This window comes from Tamandua tetradactyla, chromosome 1, assembly GCF_023851605.1.
Source record: "Tamandua tetradactyla isolate mTamTet1 chromosome 1, mTamTet1.pri, whole genome shotgun sequence".
Taxonomy (NCBI): domain Eukaryota; kingdom Metazoa; phylum Chordata; class Mammalia; order Pilosa; family Myrmecophagidae; genus Tamandua; species Tamandua tetradactyla.
In genome coordinates this window covers 33650862-33667875 of record NC_135327.1, presented here as the reverse complement: position 1 = coordinate 33667875, position 17014 = coordinate 33650862, and the positions used below count along the sequence as shown (strand labels likewise).

Below are 17014 nucleotides of genomic sequence, written 5' to 3'. Positions count from 1 at the left end.
AGCAAAACAAAAGACTGTGAAGATTTCTAGGAGATAGTTCCATTTGAACCCACCCAGGGGTGAACACATGGGTGTGTATTTATCTTAGATCACAATTATTGGGAGAAGGAAGAAATGAAATGCCCGCAGGTATAGGAATATATATGGGGAAAAAAAGCTGGCACTTTAACAAAATATTTATGTACAACAAAACCATGCAAATAAAAGTACATTAAAACAAAGAGAGAGAGAGAGAGGTTGAAAGGAAAGAAAGGAAAAACTACTACAATACTAGTAGAGGCTACTTGTGGGTTGGGAAATCATGGGCAATTTTTTTTTGCTTCTTGAGCTATTCTAAGTTTTCTAAAATGATCATATAGCATATAACCGCCTGCATAAGAAAGACCAAACAAAATAAGAATGATGACCAAAATGACAGCAGATAAGGAAGACTCACCCAAGGTGTTAAAGATCAGATGCGTGCAAACCACGAGCCCTGGTACAGTGAGGTTGGCCCCTTTTCTTATCTTTAGCACCTTCTTCAATATTCTTTGTGTTCAAAGAAAAGGCCCCAGATCAGGAGGCTGCATCACTCATGAGTGAGTTTTCATGGAGATAATCAAGCAACAGATCAAACATGCCAAGTCAGGGTACCTGTAATTTTGCCCTATGTGTACTGATATGATTGGCACTTACTATTTTAAAATGTTAATGCAGAGAACTGAAATTATATTATACTCACCCATCCATCTTTCCTTGGCATAATGTAGAGGGTAGGAGCATGGACTCTAGAGTCAGACTGCTTCGGTGTGAAACCTGCCTCCACCACTTATTGGCTATGTGACCTCAAGTGAGTGATTAAATCTCACTGGCCTCAGTTTCCCCATCCACAAAATGGGGATAATAATAGTACATATCTGGGGTGCAGGGGTGGTTTGGTGGTAGAATATTTGCCTGCCATGTGGGAGACGTGGGTTCAATTCCTGGCCCATGAACCACCATCACCACCCCACAAAACAGTATCTGTCTGTGATAGGTAGAATAATGTTTCCCCTCTACCCTCTCCCCACCCCCAAAGATACATACATCCTGATTCTCATAACCTGTAAATTTGTTAACTTACATGGTGAGAGGAAATTCTGGTTGCCAATAGAATTAACCCTGCTAACCAGCTGACTTTGAGATGGGGAGATAAAACCTGGATTTTTTGGTTGGCCCCAATGTAATTACAAGAGTCCTGGAAGTGAAAGAGGGAGGCAGGAGAGTCAGTGTCACAAGTCAGTGAGATATTTGAAGCTGCCATGTTGCTGACTTTGAAGCTGGGGTCAGGGGCCATGAGCCAAAGTATGCTGGCAGCTTCTAGAAGCTGGAAAAGGTGAGGAAACAGATTCTCCTTTAGAGCCTCCTGAAAGAACACAGATGCCAACAGCTTGATTTTAGCCTAGTGAGAACCATTTTGGACTTCTGAACTCCAGAACTGTAAGATAATAAATTTGTGTTAAGTTTGTGGCTTAAATTTATTATAGCAGCAAGAGGAAACTTGCAAGAGGAAATACACCACTTCATAGGTTTATTATGGGGATTAAATAAATTAAAATAAGGAGATGGATTAAAACAGTGCCTAAAACATAGTAAGTGCTCAATAAATATGTAGTATAGATGTATACTGAATTTCCTGAGAGAGTTTTAGAAGTTCTCTGATATGCTTCATCTTGTTTTTATCATTCATATTTGTCTTAACTGGAGAGAGACCTTTGTTATCATCATTTTCATCCTCATGGTATATCAAATTCTAATGTGAGAAGGATTTTTCCTTCTGTTGCTTTGTTTTTCCTTCACAGTCATTGTAAGGTGTGCAACCTTTCTGGTTCCCCACTAGCAAATTTTGAGTCATATTTGAACCTACCTCAAGCATTCTGACACTAGCAATAGTTTTTATTTTGCTATATTTTATTCCCCATCTCCTATATCACCCCTTTACTCTCACCTATTTCATTCATGTTTTATAAATCTATTTTATCCTATAAGCACTCTTTTTTCTTAAATAGGAGTTACATGCAAAATAAACAATGGATGCAAGAATAACAAAATATATAAAGCCTTCATCCCAATTCTCTGTACTTTTCATGCAAGCAGGCTCTTTGCATTTCATCTACCCCCATTTTAGAGACGAAAAACCTTGAGGCTCAGGAGGACACATATGTCATGTGCTCAAAGCCACCTTGTTAGCCAGTAGCTGAGGCAGAACACTTCTTCTGTCCTTTAATTAGCATAAATATTAGGAAAGAAGACCTTCTTTCACAAAATGAACTAATTAATCCTCCCAACAGTCAAAGTTTTATCAATACCTGTGTTACAAATTGCAGAGCTCACTGGGCCCAGAGAAGCATGCAGCTTTCTTGAGTCATACAGCGAATTGGTGGATGAGGCTGAAAGTGGGTGCTTCTCTGACTGTCCTATGCAACTCTGGAAGCTATCATAACTCCTAGGAAATGTCCTTCCGGGGACAGAATTCTAATTGACATTGTAATGATTAGCATGTGTATTATGTTCTAAGGCACATGCTACTTATCTGCTTATAAGAAGAGGGGTGAACTTTTTTTGGTGCTAAGTTTTTTGTTTCAATTTTAATAAGAACAATGGCTTAAAATTGGACTTACTTCTATTATACCTTCTGGGGTAAATGCTTTGGAGAAAAATGAACACCTTAGTTTGGAATCAACAGTCAAAAATAGACCCTCTGTTATAGATATTCTCATGAAATAAAGGGTAGAGGAAATGGCAGGTACGTAGCAATTCTTAAATCCATCAGGGCACTTGATAAGGACTCAAGGCATCAGGGTTGTATTCCCCATGGCTCTTGGATTCGCCCTCTGGACTATTGGCTCTGTTTTCTGAGTCATCCCCCTTTCCCATGAAAGGTAACTTGTGTTTTCTCGGAGAAGTTTGAGAGTGGTGGTAGAGTGAATTAAGTACCCAAGCAAAGATATGTTCTCTTAATGTTATCCTTTACCTGTGTTCTTGTGGACATGAACTCATTTCTAAATAGGACCCTTTAAAGATATTATTTTTAGTTAAGCCATGGCCCAATTGAATCAGGGTGGGCTTAATCCATATCACTGGAGTCCTTTAGAAGGAGAAGAACTATCAGATGCAGTGAGTCAGAGAAGGCGACAAAAGAAGAAGCCAATAGGCAGCAGAAACCAGAAGAGTGTACAGAAGGAAAGAGAGGTTGCCATGTGGCAGGAAGCAGTGATACAAGCCAAGGCACCCCAGAGATTGTAGCAAGCCAACACCAGAATGCTATAGATCTTGGGAAGAAAGGAGGGTTTTGCCAAAGCCTTGATATTGGACATCTAGCTCCTGAAACCGTGAAACAATAAATGCTTATTGTTTAAGCCAATCCGTTGTGTGGTTACTGTCATACAGCCTGGAAAACTAAGAAAAGGGTCCAAAGGCCTCTTTTATTTTGTACTGGCTCTGCTCATTTCCATCCATGCTGGTTGTGTATCTGCCAGTACAATTTTCTTAATAATTTTCTGGGTCTCCTATGAATTCATGAGTTGCTTAGGTAGGGAAAATTATAGACAAGTTGTCAATAGATCTACAGTCTTCTGAAATCTTGATTAAGTTCAGAGGATCTGCTTCCAAGATGGGTCACACTACTGGTAGAAATACCCCTTTCTGTTTTGATACAATTCAAGAACTAAGAATGGTTTTTACATTTTTAAATGTAAAACATAAAAAGATTATTCAGTCTCTTGGCAAGAACCATTGCTCAAGGGGTTGAGGATATTGTCTCTTGGCCCACAAGGCCTAAAATATTTGTTATCTGGCCCTTTACAGAAAAAAATTGCTGATTCTTGGTATGTACCAAATGAATGAATAAATAAAAAGATTGGAAGATTATATTTCAGATTGTTAATAACAAGTATTTAACATTTATTCAGCATGCTCTGGACTAAGCATTTTATATTTGCTAACTGAGGTTCAGAGAAGTTAAGTTATTTGCCCAAGGACACAGAGTGAGGACCCACTATGCACTAGGCCCTGTACTAGCTACCAGATACAGATGAAGATAACATAATCCACGTCCCCAGAGGCCTTCTCTTATGTTGCCTGTAGAATCCTTTACCAACCCTCATCTAACTCCTCCTTGCCTAACTCCCACTCTCAGGTCTTAGCTTTATTAGCACCTCCTCATGAGAACTTCCCTGACTTTCCCATAGCCATTTTATCACCTTTTATTGAGACTGCCTGGTCAACTGTCTACCCATGCCCCACTTCCCGCCCCCAGCCTCTAGACGCCTAGAGGTAAGGACTAATCTAGTCTCTCTTGTTCACCGTAGGATTCTAGGGACCTGCCATATAAACATTTGATGAATGGACAAATGATTGAATGAATGAATGGATTTCAGTCTAGTAGGGGATGCCAAATAATTAATTAGAATTTGTGGACATTTCTTCTCATTTCCCCACTCTGCTGCTATCCACCAGAGTGAATAGGAACTATTGGTTTCCTATTACCACTATAAGAAGTTACTAAAAATCTTGTGGCTTTACCAAAAATTTATTATCTTATGGTTCAGGAGGTCAGAAACCTAAATTGGGGCCACTGGGCTAAAATCAAGGTGTTGGTAGGGCTGTGCTCCTTTCTGGAGTCTCTAGGGGAGTGTGCTGGTTTGAAAGGATGTATGTACCCTTGAAAAGTCATGTTTTAATCAAAATCCCATTTCATAAAGGCAGAATAATCCCTATTCAATACTTTTAAGTAATTTGATTATTTCCCTCAAGATGTAACCCAATTAAGTGTGGTTGGAAAGCTGGATTAGGGGAGGCATGTCTCCATCCATTTGGGTGGGTCATGATTGGTTTCCTGGAGTCCTATAAAAGAGGAAACATTTTGGAGAATGAAAGATTCAGAGAGAGCAGAGCAGAACGACATAGCCATGAGAAGCAGAGTCCACCAGCCAGCAACCTTTGGAGATGAAGAAGGAAAATGCCTCCTGGGGAGCTTCATGAAACACGAAGGCAGGAGAAGAAGCTAGCAGATGTTGCCATATTTGCTCTGTGCCCTTCCAACTGAGAGAGAAACCCTGTGTTCACCATGTGCCTTCACTTGAGAGAGAAACCCTGAACTTCATCAGCCTTCTTAAACCAAGGTATCTTTCCCTGGATGCTTTTGATTGGACATTTCTATAGACCTGCTGCAATTGGGACATTTTCTCAGCCTTAGAACTGTAAACTAGCAACTTATTAAATTCCCCTTTTTTAAAAAGCCATTCCATTTCTGGTATATTGCATTCTGGCAGTTAGCAAACTAGAACAGGGAGGATTGTTTTCTTGCCTTTTCCAGCTTCTACCAGCCACCTACATTCCTTGGTTCTTGGCTCCTTCTTCGATTTACAAAGCTAGTAGTGGCCAGTGAAGTCTTTCTCACATGGTGTCATGGTCAAGTTCATGTGTCAACTTTGTCAAGTGGTGGTACTTGTTTGTCTGATTGGACAAGTGCTGCCCTGTCTGTTGCAATGAGGACATTTCATAGAATAAAATCATGATCATGTCAGCTGCATCCACAGCTGATTCCATTTGTAATCAGCCAAGTGGAGTGTCTTCTGCAATGAGTGATGCTTAATCTAATCACCGGAGGTCTTTTAAGGGGGATTCCGAAAAGACAGGCTCTCTTCCTGCTTTGACTGGCAAGACTCTTTTGTGGAGTTCATCCAGACCCTCCATTGGAATTGTCGGCTTCACTGCCTGCCCTGCAGATTTTGGGCTCTGTGTTCCCACAGTTACATGAGACACTTTTAAAAATTTTATATTTGCAAGTGTTTCCTGTTGATTCTGTTTCTCTAGAGAACCCTAAATAATACAACTTGGTACCAGGAGTGGTTCTTAAAAAACAGAATCTTAAAAATGGGTTTTAATGAATGGTTTTCTACTCTGACTAGACTCAAAGGCCCTAAGGACTCTGATTCCCATAATCAGAATGACACTCCCAATCCATGGAGTGAGTTGGCAAAAGAGATAGTCAAAGCATCACCATTCGATTCCCCTAATGCTTTGCTTGTACGAAGCCAGGCTCTGGGAGATAAAGTTTTTGACACCTTTATGGAGTTTTGTGGAAATAAGAGGGCTAGAGATGTTGGCTGGTTGTTGTTAGATACACTGTATACATTAAGGAGTGAAAGGGATGGGCTTAGGGTTTCAAACAAGAAGCTTAAGCACCATCTGACAGGTGTAGAAGTTTCTATGAGTATCCTGAAGGAAAATCTTATTTCTTGTAGCTGTAGACTTGAGATCTCTGAAAACGGGACTCAGAATCTTATTGTTAGAATACAATAACTCTTGGGCGGGCCGCGGTGGCTCAGCGGGCAAAGTGCTTGCCTGCTATGCCGGAGGACCTCGGTTCGATTCCCGGCCCCAACCCATGTAACAAAAACGGAGAAACAGAATACAATAAAACAAGAAAATGTTTAAAGATGTTTCCCTTTCTTCCTTCCTTCCTTCCTTCTATCCTTCCTTCCTTCTCTCTGTCTTTCCTTTAAAAAAAAAAAAAAAAAAAAAAAAAAAAAGAATACAATAACTCTTAAGCTTCTCGTTTGAAATCCTAAGCCCATCCCTTTCACTCCTTAATGTATATAGTGTATCTAACAACAACCAGCCAACATCTCTAGCCCTCTTATTTCCACAAAACTCCATAAAGGTGTCAAAAACTTTATCCCCCAGAGCCTGGCTTCGTACAAGCAAAGCATTAGGGGAATCGAATGGTGATGCTTTGACTATCTCTTTTGCCAATTCACTCTATGGATTGGGAGTGTCATTCTGATTATGGGAATCAGAATGTAAACTGAAATCTCAATGTTGCATGGTGTCTGCCATTAAAGTGAGGGCATTGATTGGAAAGGAGTGGGACCCTGAAAAATAGGATGGCGACATATGGATCAATAATGATATTGGGGGTGAGGTTGAAACCCTAGGTCATGCTGAGTCTTCTCTAGATAACCCTGTAATACTCTGTCCTGAGGACATAGCCACCCCAACTCCAGCCTGCCTTGAGGAGTTGGCCCCCCCAAACTTATGAAAGGATTAGCCCTAGAGTGATTAATCCTGTTTCACCAGATGAAACTGCAAATGAATGCCCTGAAGCAAATGGCTTGGAAGATATTTCTAATTCTTTTCAGGACGCACCCCCTAACCACCCCTCATTTCTTCCAGACCTATAATTAGACTAAAGTGCCAACAGACCCCTAAAGGTGAGGTACAAAGTATCACACATGAGGAGTACATTATACTCCAAAAGAAATGTGTGAGTTTTCCAATTTATATAGACAGAAATCAGGGGAATATGTGTGGCAATGGATTTTAAGGGTGTGGGATAATGGTGGGAGGAATACAAGGCTGGATCAGGCTGAAATTATTGATATGGGCCCACTAACCAGAGATTCTACATTCCATGTTATAGCTTGAGGGGTTAGACAAGGTATTAACAGTTTGTTTGGGTGGTTGGTTGAAACATGGACGAAAAGGTGGCTGACATTACCTGAGATTGAAATGCCAGAACTGCCCTGGTATAATGTAGATGAGGGGATCCAGAGGCTTAGAGAGAGATTGGAATGTTAGAGTGGATTTATCATGCAAAGCCTGCTCTTACACCCCAGGAATATCAGGAGGATGCACCTTTTACTGGAACAGTGAGAAATAAATTTGTGAGACTAGCGCCATCATCCCTGAAGAGCTCTGTAGTTGCACTTCTCTGTAGGTCAGATATTACTGTAGGAACTGCTGTCAGTGACCTGGAATCCTTAAACACAATGGGGATGACCAGATCCCATGTTGGCAGAAGCCAGGTGGCAGCACTTAATCGCCAAAGACAGGGTAGACGTGGCTATTATAACAGACAGCAAACTCAAAGCAGGAGGCAAAATTATATGACTTGCAGAGATTTGTGGTATTGGCTAGTAAATCATGGGGTACTTAGAAATACAACAGATGGGCAGTCTATTAAATTCTTGTTTGAGCTGTACAAACAAAAGAATTCTAGGTCAACTGAACAGAAGTCTAACCTGAATTACAAAAACACAGACTCACGGCGCCTTAATCAATTTCCAGACTTGAGACAGTTTACAGACCCAGAGCTCCTTGAATGAAGGGGAGGCCAGGTCCCTTTGGAGGAGAACCCTGTTACACTGCCACAAATTTATACTGTTAATCTTCCTCCAGGCCTTCCCCAAGGAGACTGATGGCCTTTTACCAGGGTAATTGTGCATTGGGGAAAAGGAAATAATCAGATATTTTGGGGATTATTAGACAGTGGTTCAGAAGTGACATTAATTCCAGGGGACCCAAAACGTCACTCTGGACCACCAGTCAGAGTGGGGGTTTATGGAGGCCAGGTGATCAATGGAGTTTTAGCTCAGGTCCGTCTCACAGTGGGTCCAGTGGGCCCCCGGACCCATCCTGTAGTTATTTCCCCAGTTCCGGAATGTATAATTGGCATAGACATACTGAGCAACTGGCAGAATCCCCACGTTGGTTCTCTAACTCGTGCAGTGAGGGCTATTATGGTGGGAAAGGCCAAGTGGAAGCCACTAGAACTGCCCCTACCAAGCAAAATAGTAAATCAGAAGCAATACCGTATTCCTGGAGGGATTGCAGAGATTACTGCCACTCTTAAGGACTTGAAGGATGCAGGGGTGGTGATTCCCACCATATCCCCATTCAACTCTCCTATTTGGCATGTGCAGAAAACAGATGGGTCTTGGAGGATGACAGTGGATTATTGTAAGCTCAACCAGGTGGTAACTCCAGTTGCAGCTGCTGTTCCACATGTGGTTTCATTGCTTGAGCGAATCAATACATCCCCTGGTACCTGGTATGCAGCTACTGATCTGGCAAATGCTTTTTTTGCAATAGCTGTCAGTAAGGACCACCAGAAACAGTTTGCTTTTAGCTGGCAAGGTCAGCAATATATTTTCACTGTCCTGCCTCAGAGGTATATCAACTCTCCAGCCCTGTGTCATAATCTTGTCCACAGGGAACTTGATTGTTTCTCCCTCCCAAATGACATCACGCTGGTCCATTATATTGATGATATGTTGATTGGACCTAGTGAGCAAGAAGTAGCAGCTACTCTAGACTTACTGGTGAGGCATTTGTGTGTCAGAGGATGGGAGATAAAGCCAACAAAAATACAGGGGCCTTCCACCTCAGTGAAGTTTCTAGGTGTCCAGTGGTGTGGGGCATGTCGAGATATCCCTTCTAAGGTGAAGGATAAGTTGCTGCATCTGGCCCCTCCCACAACCAAAAAAGAGGCACAACGCCTAGTGGGTCTTTTTGGATTTTGGGGACAACATATTCCTCATTTGGGTGTGCTACTCCATCCTATTTATTGAGCGCCCAGAAAAGCTGCTAATTTTGAGTGGGGACCTGAACAAGAGGAGGCTCTGCGACAGGTCCAGGCTGCTGTGCAAGCTGCTCTGCCACTTGGGCCGTATGATCCAGCAGATCCAATGGTGCTGGAAGTGTCAATGGCAAATAGAGATGCTGTCTGGAGCCTTTGGCAGGCCCCTATAGGAGAATCACAACGCAGACCCTTAGGGATTTTGGAGCAAAGCCTTACCATCTGCTGCAGATAACTACTCTTCTTTTGAGAAACAGCTTTTGGCCTGCTACTGGGCCTTGGCAGGGACTGAACATTTAACCATGGGCCACCAAGTTACCATGAGACCTGAGTTGCCTATCATGAGTTGGGTGTTGTCTGACCCACCAAGCCATAAAGTTGGGCGTGCACAACAACATTCTATAGTAAAATGGAAATGGTATATACGAGATAGAGCCAGAGCAGGTCCTGAAGGCACAAGTAAGTTACATGAAGAACTGGCCCAAATACCCATGGTCTCCACTCCTGCCACATTACCTTCTCTTTCCCAGACCAGAGCTATGGCCTCTTGGGGAGTTCCTTACAGTAAATTGGCTGAGGAAGAGAAATTTGGGCCTGGTTTACAGATGGTTCAGCACGCTATGCAGGTACCCCCTGAAAGTGGACAGCTGCAGCACTACAACCCCTTTCTGGGGTGTCCTTGAAGGACAGTGGTGAGGGGAAATCCTTCCAGTGGGCAGAACTTTGAGCAGTGCACCTGGTTGTTCATTTTGCTTGGAAGGAAAACTGGCCAGAGGTGCGTTTGTATACTGACTCATGAGTTGTTGCTAAAGGTTTGGCTGGATGGTCAGGGACTTGGGAAGACCATAATTGGTGACAAAGGGGTCTGGGAAAGAGGTATGCGGCTAGACCTTTCTGAGTGGGCTAAAAAAGTGAACATATTTGTGTCCTATGTGAATGTGCACCAGAGGGTGACTTCAGCAGAGGAGGGTTTTAATAATCAAGTGAATAAGATGACCCGTTCGGACTTCCGGAGAAGATGGCGGCTTAGTAAGATGCGCGGGTCTTAGTTCCTCCTCCAGAACAGCAACTAAAGAAACAGAAACAATACCAAACAGCTCCTGGAGCCACGACAGAGACCAAAAAGACAGCGTACCCCATTCTGGAACGGCTGAATGGGCAGGGAGAATCCGCTGCGGTGAGATACCCGAGGGGCGAGCGTTTTCCCGGCCGGGGCAGCTGGCGACTGGGGTCCCCTCCACGCATGTGGCTCCCTGGTCTGACTGGGAACGTTGGATAGCGGGGCCCTCCCGCCACGCTTGGCGTCTAGGGCCAGCTGGGCAATTTGGACCGGCACTCCCCCAAGCCGCGGCGGCCGGCAAACCCCCTCCGTGCGGTTTCCCTGGCCGACTGCGAGATTCGGATTGGCAAGTTAAAGGAGCCACAGCATCTTTTACTGGTGGGACCCGCAGACAGACGAACGCCACGAGCGCCATCTACTGGGCAGGAAAAGAAAAACAGAGCCCAGAGATTTCACAGAAAAACCTTTCAACCAGCCGGGTCCCACACCCAGGGAAATCTGATCAAATGCCCAGAAACCAGCAGAAAATAATGGATGACGCTCGGAAAATTGAAGATATGACCCAGTCAAAGGAACAAACCAATAGTTCAAATGAGATACAGGAGCTGAGACAACTAATGCTGAATATACGAACAGAAATGGAAAAACTCTTCAAAAACCAAATCAATAAATTGAGGGAGGACATGAAGAAGACATGGGCTGAACAAAAAGAAGAAATAGAAAATCTGAAAAAACAAATCACAGAACTTATGGGAGTGAAGGACAAAGAAGAAAAAATGGAAAAAACAATGGATACCTACAATGGTAGATCTAAAGAGACAGGAGCTACAATTAGTGAACTGGAGGATGGAACATCTGAATTCCAAAAAGAAACAGAAACTATAGGGAAAAGAATGGAAAAACTTGAGCAGGGGATCAGGGAACTGAATGACAATATGAAGCGCACAAATATACGGGTTGTGGGTGTCCCAGAAGGAGAAGAGAAGGGAAAAGGAGGAGAAAAACTAATGGAAGAAATTATCACTGAAAATTTCCCAACTCTTATGAAAGACCTAAATTTACAGATCCAAGAAGTGCAGCGCACCCCAAAGAGAATAGACCCAAATAGGCGTTCTCCAAGACACTTACTAGTTAGAATGTCAGAGGTCGAAGAGAAAGAGAGGATCTTGAAAGCAGCAAGAGAAAAACAATCGGTCACATACAAGGGAAACCCAATAAGACTATGTGTAGATTTCTCAGCAGAAACCATGGAAGCTAGAAGACAGTGGGATGATATATTTAAATTACTAAAAGAGAAAAACTGCCAACCAAGACTTCTATATCCAGCAAAATTGTCCTTCAAAAATGAAGGCGAAATTAAAACATTTATAGACAAAAAGTCACTGAGAGAATTTGTGACCAAGAGACCAGCTCTGCAAGAAATACTAAAGGGAGCACTAGAGTCAGATACGAAAAGACAGAAGAGAGAGGTATGGAGTAAAGTGTAGAAAGAAAGAAAATCAGATATGATATATATAATACAAAAGCCAAAATGGTAGAGGAAAATATTATCCAAACAGTAATAACACTAAAAGTTAATGGACTGAATTTCCCAATCAAAAGACATAGACTGGCAGAATGGATTACGACCCAGCAATACCACTGCTAGGTATCTACTCAAGGGACTTAAGGGCAAAGACACAGACGGACATTTGCACACCAGTGTTTATAGCAGCATTATCTACAATTGCAAAGAGATGGAAACAGCCAAAATGTCCATCAACAGAGGAGTGGCTAAACAAACTGTGGCGTATACCTACGATGGAATATTATGCAGCTTTAAGACAGACTAAACTTATGAAGCATGTAATAACATGGATGGACCTAGAGAACACTATGCTGAGTGAGTCTAGCCAAAAACTAAAGGACAAATACTGTATGGTCCCACTGATGTGAACCGACATTCGAGAATCAGCTTGGAATATATCATTGGTAACAGAGACCAGCAGGAGTTAGAAACAGGGTAAGATAAAGATAATGGGTAATTGGAGCTGAAGGGATACAGACTGTGCAACAGGACTAGATACAAAAACTCAAAAATGGACAGCACAATAATACCTAAGTGTAATGTAACTATGTTGGAACACTGAATGAAGCTGCACCTGAAATATAGTTTTTTGTTTGTCAAAAAAAAAAAAAAAAAAAAGATGACCTGTTCTACGGATACCAGTCAGCCTCTTTCCCCAGCAACTCCTGTCATTGCCCAATGGGCTCGTGAACAAAGTGGTCATGGTGGTAGGGATGGAGGTTATGCATGGGCTCAGCAACATGGACTTCCACTCACCAAGGCTGACCTGGCTACAGCCACTGCTCTGTGCCCAGTCTGCCAGCAGCAGAGATCCAAACTCAGCCCCCAATATGGCACCATTCCCTGAGGTGACCAGCCAGCTACATGGTGGCAGGTTGATTACACTGGACTACTCCCTTCATGGAAGGGGCAGTGATTTGTTCTAACTGGAATAGACACATACTCTGGATATGGGTTTGTTTTCCCTGCATGCAATGTTTCTGCCAAAACTACCATCCGTGGGCTTACAGAATGCTTTATCCATCGTCATGGTATTCCACATAGCATTGCTTCTGATCAAGGAACACACTTCACAGCAAATGAAGTGCGGGAATGGGCACATGCTCATGGAATTCTCTGGTCTTACCATGTTCCCCATCATCCAGAAGCTGCTGGATTGATAGAACGGTGGAATGGCCTTTTGAAAACTCAATTATGATGCCAACTAGGTGGCAAAAACTTGAAAGTCTGGGGTAATGTTCTCCAGGAAGCTGTATATGCGCTAAATCAGCAGCTGCTATATGGGTGCTGTTTCTCCCATAGCCAGGATCCATGGGTCTAGGAACCAAGGGGTGGAAATAGGTGTGGTGCCACTCACTATTATCCCTCGTGATCCACTAGGAAAAGTTTTGCTTCCTGTCCCTGTGACCCTGAGCTCTGTTGGTTTGCAGGTTTTAGTTCCAGAGGGGGAGTGCTTCCACCAGGAGAAACAACAATGACTCCATTGAACTGGACTCTAAGACTGTCACCTGGTCACTTTGGGCTACTCATGCCCCTGGATCAACAAGCCAAGAAGGGGGTTGCTTTACTGGTGGGGGTGACTGACCCTGACTATCAGGGGGAAATAGGACTGCAACTACACAATAGCGGTAAAGAAGAGTTTTCTTGGAACATAGGAGATACCCTAGGGTGTCTTTTAGTACTACCATGTCCTGTGATTACAATGAATGGAAAACTGCTACAATCCAATCCAGGCACGACTATCAATAGCTCTGGAACTTCAGGAATGAAGGTTTGGGTCACCCCACCAGGCAAAAAACCACAGCCAGCTGAAGTGCTTGCTGAAGGTAAATGGAACATGGAATGGGTAGTGGAAGAAGGTAAATATGAAATACGATGAGTTATAGAAACGAGGACTGTAGTGCTGTTTGTTCATGTTATACTATTTAAGTTGTAAGATATCAAGTTTAAGAATGAATATTACCCAAGGACTTGCACCCTATTCTGGAGAGATTTAATGTGTTTCCAGTTATATGCAGGACAGTTGAGTATTGTTAGGTGAAAGAAAAAAATGTGTGTTTTATTCTTTTTTATTTAGAAATTAGGTATGGTTTAAGATGATATGTATAGCTGCCAAGTTGACGAGGGGTGGTCTGTCATGGTCAGGTTCATGTGTCAACTTGGCCAAGTGGTGGTACCTGTTGTCTGGTTGGACAAGTGCTGGCCTGTCTGTTGCAGTGAGGACATTTCATAGAATAAAATCATGATCACGTCAGCTGCATCCACAGCTGATTTCATTTGTAATCAGCCAAAGTGGAGTGTCTTCTGCAATCTGTGATGTTTAATATAATCAATGGAAGCCTTTTAAAGAGGATTCAAAAGAGACAGGCTCTCTTCCTGCTTCGGCTGGCGAGCCTCTCTGTAGAGTTCGTCCAGACCCTCCATCAGAATCAACGGCTTCACAGCCTGACCTGCGGATTTTGGACTCTGTGTTCCCACGATTACGTGAGACACTTTTATAAATTTTATATTTGCAAGTGTTTCCTGTTGATTCTGCTTCTCTAGAGAACCCTAACTAATACACATGGCATCACCCTGACATTGACTCCTGCCTTCCTATATTGCATTTAAGACCCTTGTGGTAATATTAGGTTCACCTGGATAATTCCAGATAATCTCCCTAAATAATCCCAAAGTCAGTTGACTATGGGCCTTGATTCCATCTACAATTTTAAATCCCCCTTGCCATGTAACATAAAATACTCACAGATTCCTGGGATTAGGAGATGAACATGTTTGGGAGGCCATTATTGCATCTACCGTGCTAGCTATTTTGCATGTCTCTAGAAAGAGTTGTTTCTCCACACTCACTAGGAACTTTGAAACAGTATAGATCTCCTGAGTTCTTACTATGAACCAGGAACAGCATACTTGATTCCTTACAGATATTATTTTATTTAATCCTGTAAGGATCCCAAAATGTGGATACCACTACCTCCATTTTGCAAATGAAGACTCTGAGGCCCAGAGAGGTCAAGGGACTTGCCTGAGGACACACAGCTATGGTGTCAGGGTTGGGGATTTCACAGTCTGTAGGTTTCCAAGCTTGGCTGTCACTGACATGTCAAATGAGCTCCTCTATTCACTGGCAGCAGAGGAAATGTATAGTAGCATTAGCTAATTCAATTGATTAGCCATGCAGACTTAAGAGTGAGGGAAGAAAGATAATTCAGGCCTCCAAAATCCTAGTTCAAATACCAACTCTGGCAAATAACTTCAGCTCTCTGAGCCTCAGCCAGCTTCTTATAATAAAGCCAGATCCATGTCTCATTTTCCAGGAGAGTTCTGAACCTTCTAAAACACACTATGAAAGCAAGTTAAGATCACTCATTTTTATTTGAACCAGAAAGATAATATTGCCATCAAGTTGGATTAATAATAAAGTAAATGTCCAAAGAGACTGAAGGTTTACCATGTGCCAGGCACTAAGCTATGGGTTTTGCGAATCTGGGCAGTCCTGGATCATGAATTGTTCTATCAGCTGGACTTCAAAAGAAACTGCAAAGTTTCATTCTCCTTATTCAAGTGTGGCTATGCCCTTAATAAAACCCCAAGTTAAGAACCAAATTTATTAGCTTGTGGTCATCTCAAATAGCTTGTAAGCATCTCAGAAGAACCACTAGGCTTACTGTGGGGCAAGAGGCTCCTAGCGGGATGCTAATTCTCCCCATTTCCCTTCCTGGCGTTGAGCCTTTGATCTGCCAGCTCACAGATGACAGGGTCGCCTACAAATCATCAGAAGTTGCCAAGGGAGTTTCTGTCCCATTGGTTCCGAAGGTGTGCAGACATGCAGAGCCTCCTTGCTCACTATCAGATTTTATGAGCGTTGAACTGTGAGTTTTGATGGCCCCGTTCATTTCAGATTGATCTGCTTTTTTTGAAGTAGAAGCTGTTTGCCTTTGGTGTGTACTTATTGCAAAAGGGGAAAGGGGATCAGAAATGTTTGTGACTGATGTCTTTCTACCTAAAACGTATGAAGTCTCTCACTGATTCCAATGTACATCATTGCGTGTGCTCACCCTTTGGTGTGTATGTTGCCTCTCAGAATGGATTTTCAGACAACCACAACCACAAAAACAATAAATGAATTTCAGAACTCTCTGGAACTTGATATATAAATGAAGACAAAAGGAGGGAGAGCTGATATTTGTGCTCTGCAGATATTTTCCTCACAATTTTGGGGAAAACTATATCAATCCTTTAGGCCAGCCTCTTCATTTGGGGGTGGGGAGAGAATTAGCATGAAATGCTGTTAACTCAAAGACTCTTAGAAAATGGGTTCTATTTATTGATCAGCTGATTGATTGATTGACCTATCTACCTATGTACCTACCTACCTACCTTAACTCTTTATCAGCCAATCAATGAATCAAATATGACTTTCGCTAAAAACAACCTGCATAAGATTGGGAGAATAAATATTAACCCTAAGCAATTGGCAGTAAAAGTTTCCAATATGAAAAAAGCAGCGACCTTAGAGGTAGCCACCCCATGTCTAGTACTTAAGCCGACAGGAATAATAGCAGGAGTGCCTAAAAATAGATGTACAAAGATTCTCACTTTGCATTGATTGTGACAGAAAAACTGGAAACAACCTAATTCTTCATTCAAATAGGGCAGTGGCTAATTATTTCTCAATCACTTAACTTCTTGGTTCCTCATTTTCCCCATCTTAGAATAAGATATTCTAAGTACTAACTTCATTGGCTGATGGTGAGGAAAATGAGTTAATGCTCAGAGAGGGTTTAGAACAAAGCTGGACACACAGTAAGTGCTCAATAATCATAGCTATTATTAGTATTATTATTATTACTACTACTATAGCCAAATAATAGAAATCAACATATTCTTTTTAAATGAAGTTGATCTATATTTACTGAAATGTTCATAATATACTTATGGATCAGTAAGAAAAAAACACTAATGACAAAATGTATACAATATGATCACATTTGTGCTTTTCAAC

At 42.2% G+C, this 17014-nt stretch overlaps 1 long non-coding RNA gene across 2 annotated transcripts in view; it reads left to right on the top strand.

The window, feature by feature from the left end:
• LOC143644662 (uncharacterized) overlaps positions 1–17014 on the top strand; it is a 164366-nt gene that overhangs the window by 125607 nt on the left and 21745 nt on the right. The window lies entirely within an intron of this gene.